Genomic DNA, 16,540 nt, shown 5'->3' on the forward strand with positions numbered 1-16,540 from the left:
GTTTAGCGCATCTTCAGCTGTGAGAGGCCACACGTGCTGGGAAAACGACGGCATCATCGACAAGTATCAACTTCCTCCAGATATCACCGCCGGACAAATTCCGCTGTGGTTCCACCCTGGCAATTTGACTCCGCTGGCGACACCAATCGGCAGTTGCTGCGTGACGTCATTCGAAGAAAATGCTATAAAAGAAACGCCTCACCGATTTGCCTTTTGTGGGCACGAAGGACGCGGCTTGGCCATGACGCTAACCAGATCTCTGTTCTGCGTTCTGCAGGGCATTTTCCAGTTTAGCGCATCTTCAGCTGTGAGAGGCCACACGTGCTGGGAAAACGACGGCATCATCGACAAGTATCAACTTCCTCCAGATATCACCGCCGGACAAATTCCGCTGTGGTTCCACCCTGGCAATTTGACTCCGCTGGCGACACCAATCGGCAGTTGCTGCGTGACGTCATTCGAAGAAAATGCTATAAAAGAAACGCCTCACCGATTTGCCTTTTGTGGGCACGAAGGACGCGGCTTGGCCATGACGCTAACCAGATCTCTGTTCTGCGTTCTGCAGGTCAGTTATAACAATTATTCTCTTCGTAGTGATTGTCGTGGTATTATTGTCCTGCCGTGCCCACGGAAGTGCCTTAACCTTGCCTATGAATGTCTTTTCGTCTGCAAGTTGCTTCTATGCGGGGACATTGAAACTAACCCAGGTCCCACGCAGAAAGAATTGTTTGAGCAGTTGCTTGAAGGTCAAACTGTAATCCGCAATGACATTGCAGAAATGAAAGCGCAATTACTTAATGTCGAAGGGCAGATCAGTAGCCTTCAGCAGATGGTCAGTCATATTGAAAAAAGGCTGTCTGAGCTACCTTCATCACCGGAAGACGGAGTTCAAAATACGCTTAAATCCATAGAACACGTTATCACATTCCAGTCAAAGAAACTAACTGATCTTGAGGACAGAAACAGGCGGTCAAACATAATAATTCATGGCGTTTCTGAATGCCCCGAGGAAACGGAAGCGCTTCTTAAAGAAAAAGTTCTAACGACGATAATGCGGGATAAGATGAACGTACAATGTGAATCTATCGGCCGCATCCACAGGCTTGGACGCCTTGGCAGCAAACGCCCGGTCATTGTCTATCTCCAAAATTTCAATGAAAAGAAACTGATACTCGATAGCTGTCGCAAACTTAGAGGATCAGGCATATCTATTCAAAATGACTATTCGCAAGCGACTTTGAAGAAACGGAAGTTTCTGTGGGAAAGCGCGAAAGCAGAAAAACTACAAGGTAAAAAAGTGCACTTGCTTCATGACAAGCTAAAGGTCGATAAAGAGCTATACTTTTGGGATGAGACAAAAAACATGCGTGTCAAAATAACGAACCAGCGATCTCAGCAGTCTGACATATGACCCGTTTTCAATGAGTATGACAAGAGTTTACGTATAATCAACCTAAACGCTCGTAGTGTAATAAATAAAACAGTACCTTTGGAAGTCTCCTTACTAGAACAAGACCCCCACATTGCCGTCATAACTGAAACGTGGCTACGGACTGAAATATGTGACGAGGACGTTTTCCCACCTTGTTATCAAATATTTCGTAAGGATAGGGCTTCTAGAGGAGGCGGCGTGGCTGTCCTCATTAAAAACCCGTTAGATGCTGTTCTTTTGCAAGACATCCCCGGCCTAGAATGTTTATGCGTAAAAATCACATGCTGGGGCCATAACTTTTTGCTGTGTGCCATTTATAGGCCTCCTGATGCCACCCCTGAGTATCTGGATAAACTAGAAAAACACCTGTCTCAATTCCACAAACATAAAATACTCTTAATAGGGGACCTTAACTTACCAGGCGTTAATTGGGAACGCTTTCAATCACTTTCTGAAAACAACAATCATTTCAATAGTATACTGAGTATAATGTTAACTCACGACCTAGTGCAGATAGTGCGGGAACCAACACGTGTTCAAGGTACTTCGAAATCAGTACTGGATTTGGTTTTTTTACCCAGACAATTATCAGAGTGCACAGTTCAAGTTGTGGAAGGTATTTCTGATCATCTTCTTGTCAGTGTTTGCTTACACATTGTTGCTCCTATGAAATCAAATAATTCTGTGAAGCGTTCTTTCAAAGACTACTCACGTGCAGACGATGCATCCATAATAGAACATTTGGAAACATGTCTAACTGATTTCACCGACACTGATGTCATCTCACTTTGGTGCCGTTTCAAAGATATATGTAATTTCTGTACAGATACGTTTGTACCAACCAAACATAAACTAGTTAATAGGCAGACACCATGGATGACGCGTGAAATCATCCACCTGAAGCGAAAAATAAAGAGATTAAAAAAACAATGCATATCTATCGGCAATCTAAAAGAACTAAAAGATAACCTTGCACGTGCGGTAAGCTCTTCGAAGGATCACTATTTTAAGACGGTGCTACCAAACTTTATTTCAGAAGATCCTAAAAAGTTTTGGAATTATATAAGCGAAAAAAAGAAGCCAGTGTCTCAAATTTCTATTAATGGCTCAATTGTTAATGATCCTGGTGACATCGCATGTCATTTGAATGAGTACTTCCAGAGTGTTTTTAGTAAGTCTGGTGTTTGTCCAGCCAATCACACAACATTTCATCCCTCTGATGTCAGTTTCATCTCTTACCCTGGCGTGGTTTCTATGCTATTGAACTTGAAAACGAAATCTTCATGTGGTCCTGACAACCTTCCTAACATGTTTCTGAAGCGATATGCTGAGTCTATTGCAAAGTTTCTTGTTATAATTTACCGTAATTCTTTACTTCATGGTAAACTACCGGATGACTGGAGGGTAGCCAGAGTCGTTCCCATACACAAGAAAGGTGATCGATCTTTATTAGAAAATTATCGACCGATATCACTTACATCATCCTGTTGTAAACTTCTTGAGCACATTATCGCCAATCAAATTAATGAATTCTTAGATGAACATTCAGTTCTCTCTAATCATCAACATGGGTTTAGAAAAGGCTACTCGACAGTTACACAATTAGTTACCGTTATTCATTCACTCGCTTCATGTTTTGATAAAAATGGTCAAATCGATGCAATATTTCTAGATTTCAGCAAAGCCTTTGATAGGGTTCCGCATGACAAACTGATCTTAAAACTCAGAAAAATCAAACTTCCGGAAATTTTAATTACATGGATTAGGAGTTATTTGACTAATCGATCCCAGTGTGTGGAAGTTAATGGGCGGCGGTCTGGCTATCTTCCGGTTGGTTCCGGGGTTCCTCAAGGGAGTGTATTAGGGCCATTGTTGTTCTTGATATACATTAATGATATCGTTACAGTCATTGATCCTAGCATTGAAATTAGATTGTTTGCAGATGACTGCGTGTTGTTCCATGAAATCACTTCACCTAACGATCAGCCCCTCCTTAACACTGCTCTTGCTAACATTTCCGAATGGTGTAACACATGGGACATGAAACTTAATATTGGTAAGACAGTATATCTTCGTTTCTCTCGCAGAAAAGCTCCACTTTCCTTTGAATATAGGCTAGGCTCATTACCATTGCATGAGGAAACGGCATACAAGTACTTAGGTGTAACTCTTACTAATACTTTGTCGTGGAATACACATATAAATAGCATTTGTTCTTCTGCATACCGCAAGTTATATTTTTTAAGACATAAGCTCAAACAGTCTCCTCCAGCTGTTAAATTACTTGCTTATAACACACTAATTAGGCCAAAACTCGAATATGCATGTGTAGTATGGGACCCCTTTACTAAAACCAACATTAATCACCTAGAAAATGTGCAAAGAAAAGCAGTCAGGTTTATTTATTCCAAATTTTCACCGTATGACTCACCCACTGAACTGATGCAGGCTAACAACATTCCATACCTTGCACTGAGACGGAAAGCTGCACGTTTGGAATTTCTTTACCTCCTTTGGAATCATAAACTAGCGATTAACCCCTCACCATATCTTTCATCTTCTACATCAAGACTTACTCGCCACCATCATCCTAATTCTTTGACACCTTATTTTTCGAGAACAGATTTATTCAAATTTTCTTTTTTTCCCCGCACCGTAACAGACTGGAATGATTCATTGTAGCATTTAAGCGCATTGGGATCATTGCTCATTGCTAATTATACTTGTTTGCTCCGTTTTGTTGTTGTTTTATTCTTCCCCCACCCTGCTTGGATCTGTACAAGGTCTGCAGTATTGAATAAAGAAAGAAAGAAAGAAAGATATCGCAGTTTCCGACTTGTAATGGTGAAAAACACTGCATCTCGATAGCTGACATTACTTAATGCAGTTTTACAACGCTTCATACTTTAACCTAACCTAACCTTCGCACTTCTATCTAATAAACGCTCTGTTACACTGTTTCGCTCACAGTTACAATATTTGCATGACCTCAAAGTTTTTCACCACCTTAGTACAGTACAGAACGCTGTATCTCGCCAAATGACATCGTTATTTAAGGTTTCACGCTGCTTGCATGCGCTTTCCCGAGAATATCACAATATAGCAGTTTCGCACTTGTAACAGTACAAGACGCACTATCTGGCTAGTTCACGCCGTGTTGTGTGCTTTCACAATATTTCAGCTATCACAGTTTCGTACTCGCAACAAAACAACACTATCTTGTTAGATGAGGTCGTTTTCGGTGGTTTCACGACGCTACCTAGCTTAAACTAACATAACCCAACCTAACCTAACCTTCGCAATTCTATCGTTGGAAAACGTTTTACTCGCTACTTTACAATGCTTTCTGCAACATTACGACGGTTTCGTGCGTTTTCACATTAGATATTGCAGTTTCCGACTTGTAGTGGTGAAAAACACTGCATCTCAATAGCTGACATTGCTTAATGCAGTTTTACAACGCTTCATAACATAACCTAACCTAACATTCGCACTTCTATCTAATTAACGCTCTGTTACACTGTTTAGCTCACAATTAAAATATTTGCATGACCTCACAGTTTTCACCAACTTAGTACAGTACAGAACGCAGTATCTCGATAAATTACATCGTTATTTAAGGTTTCACGCTGCTTGCATGCGCTTTCACGACATAATCACAATATAGCAGTTTCGCACTTGTAACGGTACAAGACGCACTATCTGGCTAGTTCACGCCGTGTTGTGTGCTTTCACAATATTTCAGCTATCACAGTTTCGTACTCGCAACAAAACAACACTGTCTTGTTAGATGAGGTCGTTTTTGGTGGTTTCACGACGCTACCTAGCTTAAACTAACATAACCCAACCTAGCCTAACCTTCACAATTCTCTCATTAGAAAACGTTTTACTCGCTACTTTACAATGCTTTCTGCAACATTACGATGGTTTCATACGCTTTCACAATAGATGTCGCAGTTTCCGACTTGTAATGGTGAAAACACTGCATCTCAATAGCTGACATTGCTTAATGCAGTTTTACAACGCTTCATACTTTAACCTAACCTAACCTTCGCACTTCTATCTAATAAACGCTCTGTTACACTGTTTCGCTCACAATTACAATATTTGCATGACCTCACAGTTTTTCACTAAGTTAGTACAGTAGAGAACGCTGTATCTCGCTAAATGACATCGTTATTTAAGGTTTCATGATGCTTGCATGCGCTTTCACGAGAATATCACAATATAGCAGTTTCGCACTTGTAACGGTACAAGATGCACTATCTGGCTAGTTCACGCAGTGTTGTGTGCTTTCACAATATTTCAGCTATCACAGTTTCGTACTCGCAACAAAACAACACTATCTCGTTAGACGAGGTCGTTTTTAGTGGTTTTAAGACGTACCTAGCTTAACCTAATATAACCCAACCTAACCTAACCTTCGCAATTCTATCGTTAGAAAACGTTTTACTCGCTACTTTACAATGCTTTTTGCAACATTACGACGGTTTTGTGCGATTTCACATTTGATATCGCCGTTTTCGACTTGTAATGGTGAAAAACACTGCATCTCGATAGCTGACATTGCTTAATGCGTTTTACAACGCTTCATAACTTAACCTAGCCTAACCTTCGCACTTCTATCTAATAAACGCTCTGTCACACTGTTTAGCTCAAATTTACGATGTTTTCATGACCTCACAGTTTTTCACCAAATTAGTACAGTACACAACGCTGTATCTCGCCAAATGACATCGTTATTTAAGGTTTCACGCTGCTTGCATGCGCTTTCACGAGAATATCACAATATAGCAGTTTCGCCCTTGTAACGGTACAAGACGCACTATCTGGCAAGTTCACGCCGTGTTGTGTGCTTTCACAATATTTCAGCTATCGCAGTTTCGTACTCGCAACAAAACAACACTATCTCGTTAGATGAGGTCGTATTTGGTGGTTTCACGACGCTACCTAGCTTAAACTAACAACACCCAACCTAACCTAACCTTCGCGATTCTATCGTTAGAAAACGTTCTACTCGATACTTTACAATGCTTTCTGCAACATTGCGACGGTTTTATGCGCTTTCACAATAGATGTCGCAGTTTCCGACTTGTAATGGTGAAAACACTGCATCTCAATAGCTGACATTACTTAATGCAGTTTTACAACGCTTCATACTTTAACCTAACCTAACCTTCGCACTTCTATCTAATAAACGCTCTGTTACACTGTTTCGCTCACAATTACAATATTTGCATGACCTCAAAGTTTTTCACCACCTTAGTACAGTACAGAACGCTGTATCTCGCCAAATGACATCGTTATTTAAGATATTTGCAGCTTAAGGCGCGAAAACGACACGGACGAAGAGAGACAGTACACACACACGGAGCGCCCGTGTGTGTGTTCCGTGTGTGTGTACTGTCTCTCTTCGTCCGTGTCGTTTTCGCGCCTTAAGCTGCAAATATGTTAAACCAACAAGCCCAGTCTGCTATTCTTACAGTCTGCTATTCTTACTACGTTATTTAAGGTTTCACGCTGCTTGCATGCGCTTTCCCGAGAATATCACAATATAGCAGTTTCGCACTTGTAACAGTACAAGACGCACTATCTGGCTAGTTCACGCCGTGTTGTGTGCTTTCACAATATTTCAGCTATCACAGTTTCGTACTCGCAACAAAACAACACTATCTTGTTAGATGAGGTCGTTTTCGGTGGTTTCACGACGCTACCTAGCTTAAACTAACATAACCCAACCTAACCTAACCTTCGCAATTCTATCGTTGGAAAACGTTTTACTCGCTACTTACGTTAGATGAGGTCGTATTTGGTGGTTTCACGACGCTACCTAGCTTAAACTAACATAACCCAACCTAACCTAACCTTCGCAATTCTATCGTTGGAAAACGTTTTACTCGCTACTTTACAATGCTTTCTGCAACATTACGACGGTTTCGTGCGTTTTCACATTAGATATTGCAGTTTCCGACTTGTAGTGGTGAAAAACACTGCATCTCAATAGCTGACATTGCTTAATGCAGTTTTACAACGCTTCATAACATAACCTAACCTAACATTCGCACTTCTATCTAATAAACGCTCTGTTACACTGTTTAGCTCACAATTAAAATATTTGCATGACCTCACAGTTTTCACCAACTTAGTAAAGTACAGAACGCAGTATCTCAATAAATTACATCGTTATTTAAGGTTTCACGCTGCTTGCATGCGCTTTCACGAGAATATCACAATATAGCAGTTTCGCACTTGTAACGGTACAAGACGCACTATCTGGCAAGTTCACGCCGTGTTGTGTGCTTCCACAATATTTCAGCTATCGCAGTTTCGTACTCGCAACAAAACAACACTATCTCTTTAGATGAGGTCGTTTTTGGTGGTTTCACGACGCTACCTAGCTTAAACTAACATAACCCAACCTAACCTAACCTTCGCAATTCTATCGTTAGAAAACGTTTTACTCGCTACTTTACAATGCTTTCTGCAACATTACGACGGTTTTGTGCGATTTCACATTTGATATCGCCGTTTTCGACTTGTAATGGTGAAAAACACTGCATCTCGATAGCTGACATTGCTTAATGCGTTTTACAACGCTTCATAACTTAACCTAGCCTAACCTTCGCACTTCTATCTAATAAACGCTCTGTCACACTGTTTAGCTCAAAATTACGATATTTGCATGACCTCACAGTTTTTTACCAACTTAGTACAGTACAGAACGCTGTATCCCGCTAAATGACATCGTCATTTAAGGTTTCACGATGCTTGCATGCGCTTTCACGAGAATATCACAATATAGCAGTTTCGCAATTGTAACGCTACAAGACGCACTATCTGGCTAGTTCGCGCCGTGTTGTGTGCTTTCACAATATTTCAGCTATCACAGTTTCGTACTCGCAACAAAACAACACTATCTTGTTAGATGAGGTCGTTTTCGGTGGTTTCACGACGCTACCTAGCTTAAACTAACATAACCCAACCTAACCTAACCTTCGCAATTCTATCGTTGGAAAACGTTTTACTCGCTACTTTACAATGCTTTCTGCAACATTACGACGGTTTCGTGCGTTTTCACATTAGATATTGCAGTTTCCGACTTGTAGTGGTGAAAAACACTGCATCTCAATAGCTGACATTGCTTAATGCAGTTTTACAACGCTTCATAACATAACCTAACCTAACATTCGCACTTCTATCTAATTAACGCTCTGTTACACTGTTTAGCTCACAATTAAAATATTTGCATGACCTCACAGTTTTCACCAACTTAGTACAGTACAGAACGCAGTATCTCGATAAATTACATCGTTATTTAAGGTTTCACGCTGCTTGCATGCGCTTTCACGACATAATCACAATATAGCAGTTTCGCACTTGTAACGGTACAAGACGCACTATCTGGCTAGTTCACGCCGTGTTGTGTGCTTTCACAATATTTCAGCTATCACAGTTTCGTACTCGCAACAAAACAACACTGTCTTGTTAGATGAGGTCGTTTTTGGTGGTTTCACGACGCTACCTAGCTTAAACTAACATAACCCAACCTAGCCTAACCTTCACAATTCTCTCATTAGAAAACGTTTTACTCGCTACTTTACAATGCTTTCTGCAACATTACGACGGTTTCATACGCTTTCACAATAGATGTCGCAGTTTCCGACTTGTAATGGTGAAAACACTGCATCTCAATAGCTGACATTGCTTAATGCAGTTTTACAACGCTTCATACTTTAACCTAACCTAACCTTCGCACTTCTAATAAACGCTCTGTTACACTGTTTAGCTCACAATTAAAATATTTGCATGACCTCACAGTTTTCACCAACTTAGTAAAGTACAGAACGCAGTATCTCAATAAATTACATCGTTATTTAAGGTTTCACGCTGCTTGCATGCGCTTTCACGAGAATATCACAATATAGCAGTTTCGCACTTGTAACGGTACAAGACGCACTATCTGGCAAGTTCACGCCGTGTTGTGTGCTTCCACAATATTTCAGCTATCGCAGTTTCGTACTCGCAACAAAACAACACTATCTCTTTAGATGAGTAAAGTGTGGGATTGGGCTAGTTGGTAATCCATATAAAACTTCTAGGCGCGCAAAACTTCAGACAACTAACATAAGAGACAAGGACGAGCGCAGACTTTCAACTGATTTTATTACTACTACGACACACATATATATATTAGAAAGAAGATAAGATCACTTGCTTAAGCAAAAAAACAAAAAAACACACAAAATCAAAAGGCGAAAAGAGAGATTGCAAAAAACATCACGTGCTCACCCTGGGCCCTCACGTGCCGAATTTAAAAACGCCAATTCTTTCCCAGATAATGCTATCGATGGTTTGCTGATGCAGCTACCTCGAGCAATTGCTGCAGCTTCAATTACAAGTCTTGTGCCTTCAATAGGGTGGGACGCGAGAACCCTTGTCTGTTCGAACAAAGGCTGGCATCCACATTCGGAACAATGAGCGGCCAAAAAACCGTCCCTTCCTGCATGTAAGACTTCAAGAACATTGCCAGAAAGTAAGAAATGCAGGAAGGGACGGTTTTTTGGCCGCTCATTGTTCCGAATGTGGATGCCAGCCTTTGTTCGAACAGACAAGGGTTCTCGCGTCCCACCCTATTGAAGGCACAAGACTTGTAATTGAAGCTGCAGCAATTGCTCGAGGTAGCTGCATCAGCAAACCATCGATAGCATTATCTGGGAAAGAATTGGCGTTTTTAAATTCGGCACGTGAGGGCCCAGGGTGAGCACGTGATGTTTTTTGCAATCTCTCTTTTCGCCTTTTGATTTTGTGTGTTTTTTTGTTTTTTTGCTTAAGCAAGTGATCTTATCTTCTTTCTAATATATATATGTGTGTCGTAGTAGTAATAAAATCAGTTGAAAGTCTGCGCTCGTCCTTGTCTCTTATGTTAGTTGTCTGAAGTTTTGCGCGCCTAGAAGTTCTTTAGATGAGGTCGTTTTTGGTGGTTTCACGACGCTACCTAGCTTAAACTAACATAACCCAACCTAACCTAACCTTCGCAATTCTATCGTTAGAAAACGTTTTACTCGCTACTTTACAATGCTTTCTGCAACATTACGACGGTTTTGTGCGATTTCACATTTGATATCGCCGTTTTCGACTTGTAATGGTGAAAAACACTGCATCTCGATAGCTGACATTGCTTAATGCGTTTTACAACGCTTCATAACTTAACCTAGCCTAACCTTCGCACTTCTATCTAATAAACGCTCTGTCACACTGTTTAGCTCAAAATTACGATATTTGCATGACCTCACAGTTTTTTACCAACTTAGTACAGTACAGAACGCTGTATCCCGCTAAATGACATCGTCATTTAAGGTTTCACGATGCTTGCATGCGCTTTCACGAGAATATCACAATATAGCAGTTTCGCAATTGTAACGCTACAAGACGCACTATCTGGCTAGTTCGCGCCGTGTTGTGTGCTTTCACAATATTTCAGCTATCACAGTTTCGTACTCGCAACAAAACAACACTATCTTGTTAGATGAGGTCGTTTTCGGTGGTTTCACGACGCTACCTAGCTTAAACTAACATAACCCAACCTAACCTAACCTTCGCAATTCTATCGTTGGAAAACGTTTTACTCGCTACTTTACAATGCTTTCTGCAACATTACGACGGTTTCGTGCGTTTTCACATTAGATATTGCAGTTTCCGACTTGTAGTGGTGAAAAACACTGCATCTCAATAGCTGACATTGCTTAATGCAGTTTTACAACGCTTCATAACATAACCTAACCTAACATTCGCACTTCTATCTAATTAACGCTCTGTTACACTGTTTAGCTCACAATTAAAATATTTGCATGACCTCACAGTTTTCACCAACTTAGTACAGTACAGAACGCAGTATCTCGATAAATTACATCGTTATTTAAGGTTTCACGCTGCTTGCATGCGCTTTCACGACATAATCACAATATAGCAGTTTCGCACTTGTAACGGTACAAGACGCACTATCTGGCTAGTTCACGCCGTGTTGTGTGCTTTCACAATATTTCAGCTATCACAGTTTCGTACTCGCAACAAAACAACACTGTCTTGTTAGATGAGGTCGTTTTTGGTGGTTTCACGACGCTACCTAGCTTAAACTAACATAACCCAACCTAGCCTAACCTTCACAATTCTCTCATTAGAAAACGTTTTACTCGCTACTTTACAATGCTTTCTGCAACATTACGACGGTTTCATACGCTTTCACAATAGATGTCGCAGTTTCCGACTTGTAATGGTGAAAACACTGCATCTCAATAGCTGACATTGCTTAATGCAGTTTTACAACGCTTCATACTTTAACCTAACCTAACCTTCGCACTTCTATCTAATAAACGCTCTGTTACACTGTTTCGCTCACAATTACAATATTTGCATGACCTCACAGTTTTTCACTAAGTTAGTACAGTAGAGAACGCTGTATCTCGCTAAATGACATCGTTATTTAAGGTTTCATGATGCTTGCATGCGCTTTCACGAGAATATCACAATATAGCAGTTTCGCACTTGTAACGGTACAAGATGCACTATCTGGCTAGTTCACGCAGTGTTGTGTGCTTTCACAATATTTCAGCTATCACAGTTTCGTACTCGCAACAAAACAACACTATCTCGTTAGACGAGGTCGTTTTTAGTGGTTTTAAGACGTACCTAGCTTAACCTAATATAACCCAACCTAACCTAACCTTCGCAATTCTATCGTTAGAAAACGTTTTACTCGCTACTTTACAATGCTTTTTGCAACATTACGACGGTTTTGTGCGATTTCACATTTGATATCGCCGTTTTCGACTTGTAATGGTGAAAAACACTGCATCTCGATAGCTGACATTGCTTAATGCGTTTTACAACGCTTCATAACTTAACCTAGCCTAACCTTCGCACTTCTATCTAATAAACGCTCTGTCACACTGTTTAGCTCAAATTTACGATGTTTTCATGACCTCACAGTTTTTCACCAAATTAGTACAGTACACAACGCTGTATCTCGCCAAATGACATCGTTATTTAAGGTTTCACGCTGCTTGCATGCGCTTTCACGAGAATATCACAATATAGCAGTTTCGCCCTTGTAACGGTACAAGACGCACTATCTGGCAAGTTCACGCCGTGTTGTGTGCTTTCACAATATTTCAGCTATCGCAGTTTCGTACTCGCAACAAAACAACACTATCTCGTTAGATGAGGTCGTATTTGGTGGTTTCACGACTCTACCTAGCTTAAACTAACAACACCCAACCTAACCTAACCTTCGCGATTCTATCGTTAGATAACGTTCTACTCGATACTTTACAATGCTTTCTGCAACATTGCGACGGTTTTATGCGCTTTCACAATAGATGTCGCAGTTTCCGACTTGTAATGGTGAAAACACTGCATCTCAATAGCTGACATTACTTAATGCAGTTTTACAACGCTTCATACTTTAACCTAACCTAACCTTCGCACTTCTATCTAATAAACGCTCTGTTACACTGTTTCGCTCACAATTACAATATTTGCATGACCTCAAAGTTTTTCACCACCTTAGTACAGTACAGAACGCTGTATCTCGCCAAATGACATCGTTATTTAAGGTTTCACGCTGCTTGCATGCGCTTTCCCGAGAATATCACAATATAGCAGTTTCGCACTTGTAACAGTACAAGACGCACTATCTGGCTAGTTCACGCCGTGTTGTGTGCTTTCACAATATTTCAGCTATCACAGTTTCGTACTCGCAACAAAACAACACTATCTTGTTAGATGAGGTCGTTTTCGGTGGTTTCACGACGCTACCTAGCTTAAACTAACATAACCCAACCTAACCTCATATACTTAGAAATTTTGGCGCAACCTCGACTCACGCAAACACTCACACAAGCACACACACTTACACCAGAGCAACACACACGACACGCAGCGCTCACTACCAACTGTTTATTGCTCCTATCTGACCTTCTTAAATACGTACATCGAAATGCGCAAAGGCACAAACTAACAGAACTGCGCCAGTAGAACACCAACATGGCGTCACCACACCACTAGGAACAAGTAAAAAGTAAAAAAAGTAAAAAAAGTAAAAAAAAAAGAAGGGGGGGGGGTTAACACGAAAAGGAGATATAATCGCTAAACCCTCGCATCAAGGAAAGATATTTCTTGTTGATGCAACACCAAAGATGGCTCGCTGACACATATATCTTTATTCTTTTCTATATAATATGCTTCTAACAGCAAACGTGCTGATAAATTTGAGCTTCTCCCAAGAATCCTTGTATCCGAAAATCGTGGTTCACACCCACATGCGGCAATATGCGACACAAGATGTGCGTACTTATCCTCGTTTTTCTTAACCTTTAGCGCATGCTCCCTAAGCCGGTCATTGAGGCATCGCTCGGTAATGCCAATGTACACGTTACCGCAGGAAAAAGGAATGGAGTATACAACTCCCATGGAACATTTTACGAAGGCATTCTCATGTTTTTTCACGCAACCGCGTCTCTTGCCATTGCAAATACGCGGACATAACTTGGCGAGCTTTTCTGGCGCAGAAAAGACCACAGCCACACCATGCCTTGCAGCAACCTTCTTAATATTATGGGAGAGCTTGTGCACGTAAGGCACGACTTGAAGCTTGGAACCCGAAGGATCCCAAGTAGCTCTATCCCTTTGTGTTCCACGTTTCATCTTCTGCAGTAGTGACTCGGCGACCGCGTTTAGGACCGACGAAGGGAAGCCCGCCGCCGTCAATCGGCTGATCTGTTCAAAAAAACTAGTACGCATGTGGTGTGGACACGACTTAATCAACGAGGATTCTAGACATAGCGAAGCAATACCTCTTTTAACTAATTTCGAGTGTGCAGAATCATACGGCAACAGCCCCTTCTTCACTCTAGGCCGGTACACCCAACAAAAGTGTTCACTACCCCACAGTAGCTTGAGGTCTAAAAACTGGAGACAAGCCTCTGTGGGTACCTCGGTAGTGAACCTAAGTCCGCGTCCATGATCTTTAAAAACACTAAGCACATGTTCACAATAAGAACGCTGCACTTCATATGATACCTCATCCGCACGCACACTCACTGAAGTACAGGCGTCTACTTGAAAATCTAAAAAGTAATTGGGGGGTGTATATGGCCCCCGCTTGTCTAAAAGAATTAAAAAATCGTCAACATATCTAAAAATCTTCAAAACCTTATTCCCCCTTAAAAATTTATCCAACGTCCTATCTACATCTGCTAAAAAAATATCAGTAAGAACAGGGGCGACACAAGAACCTATACAGATGCCTTGTCGTTGTAGATAGGGCTTGTCGTTAAAAGTAATAAAAGTAACGTTAAGATAAAATTCTAAAAGTGCTAAAAAGTTTTCAACGGATACGCCCGCATTATTCATAAAAGAAACGTCACCATTATCTTCTATGCACTGTCGGACCGAAGTCAAAAGCTTATCATGAGGTACCGAATAAAACAGGTCTTCAACATCTACTGAGAAAGCAAAGGAAATCTGCTGGTTATTCCGTATGAAATCTGCGACATCACTAGAGCTTTTAGTGCGAAACGGGTCACTAACACTGAGTGGCTTTAGTTTGCTTAACAGGAATTTGCTAACGTTGCCCTGCCAAGAACCATTTTCACTAACAATGGTTCTGAAGGGAATGCCCACTTTGTGGGTTTTAGCGGAAAAAAAGACGTTCAAGTTAGTGCTTTTGCTACTAGCTAAGGTTCCAGCCAGCGTAGGAAGTCCTACTTCCCTACAGAACGCGGTGAATTTAGATTTAACGCGTACAGCACTTTTTTTAACAGGTAAAAAGTTCTTGTCAATGGCGCTAATCGCTTTCTCATTGTAAACACCCTGTGGCAAAACAACGAAACCACCCTCCTTGTCGGCTTGTACTAACATCAAATTCTGCTTCTTGAAAAAAGACACCACACTACTCAGTCTTCTGCTACCGCTATTATCCGGAAGTTGGCTTGCACACCTCGTGAGGCAGTCCATACCGTCCAGCAGGCATCTTTCTCGGTCCTGGTTGGCCTTAGACGACAGGTCCCTGTTCAGGCCTACCAGGTCATGGGCGGAAACACTTGGTGTGCATGCATACTTTGGTCCTTTTCGCAGAAGCTTTTCAATGTCTTCAGGTAGCACTGCACCCCCGAGAACAACGAGGTCCTGATAATTATCTCTTCTCCGTTTACCTTGAAGCCTCAGAAGGGGGGTCAACACGCTCCTCCACCTAGATTCAGTTGTCTGAGCTATACGACGCTTGACTTTCCCGAGTTTATAAGCCGCAAGTTGTTCAGGGTATTCGCATTGAAGAATCACACGAAGCCAATCATAGAGCAGCCTTACTTGGCGCCACAATTCCGCTCTAAGAATTTTGAGCACTCTTTTCACGTGTCCCCAAGAAGGTCTCACACACCCAAACAAGGCACTTACTTCTTCTGGTGTGATGGCTTTCCGGATGCAGAAGGCGGAAATCCTTGCTCTGCATGTGGCTTCACTGATGTAGCCCATAAGAAGGTCAATCTTCGCAGACACATTAGGAGCATAAAAAGAGGGGCCCATTGCACTAGAAATATAGCTTAACAAAACTTGTTGTTGGGCTAGTTGGTTATACATCATATACTTAGAAATTTTGGCGCAACCTCGACTCACGCAAACACTCACACAAGCACACACACTTACACCAGAGCAACACACACGACACGCAGCGCTCACTACCAACTGTTTATTGCTCCTATCTGACCTTCTTAAATACGTACATCGAAATGCGCAAAGGCACAAACTAACAGAACTGCGCCAGTAGAACACCAACATGGCGTCACCACACCACTAGGAACAAGTAAAAAGTAAAAAAAGTAAAAAAAGTAAAAAAAGAAGGGGGGGGGTTAACACGAAAAGGAGATATAATCGCTAAACCCTCGCATCAAGGAAAGATATTTCTTGTTGATGCAACACCAAAGATGGCTCGCTGACACATATATCTTTATTCTTTTCTATATAATATGCTTCTAACAGCAAACGTGCTGATAAATTTGAGCTTCTCCCAAGAATCCTTGTATCCGAAAATCGTGGTTCACACCCACATGCGGC

This window comes from Rhipicephalus microplus, unplaced genomic scaffold (assembly GCF_043290135.1).
Source record: "Rhipicephalus microplus isolate Deutch F79 unplaced genomic scaffold, USDA_Rmic scaffold_70, whole genome shotgun sequence".
In the NCBI taxonomy this organism is placed as follows: Eukaryota; Metazoa; Arthropoda; class Arachnida; order Ixodida; family Ixodidae; genus Rhipicephalus; species Rhipicephalus microplus.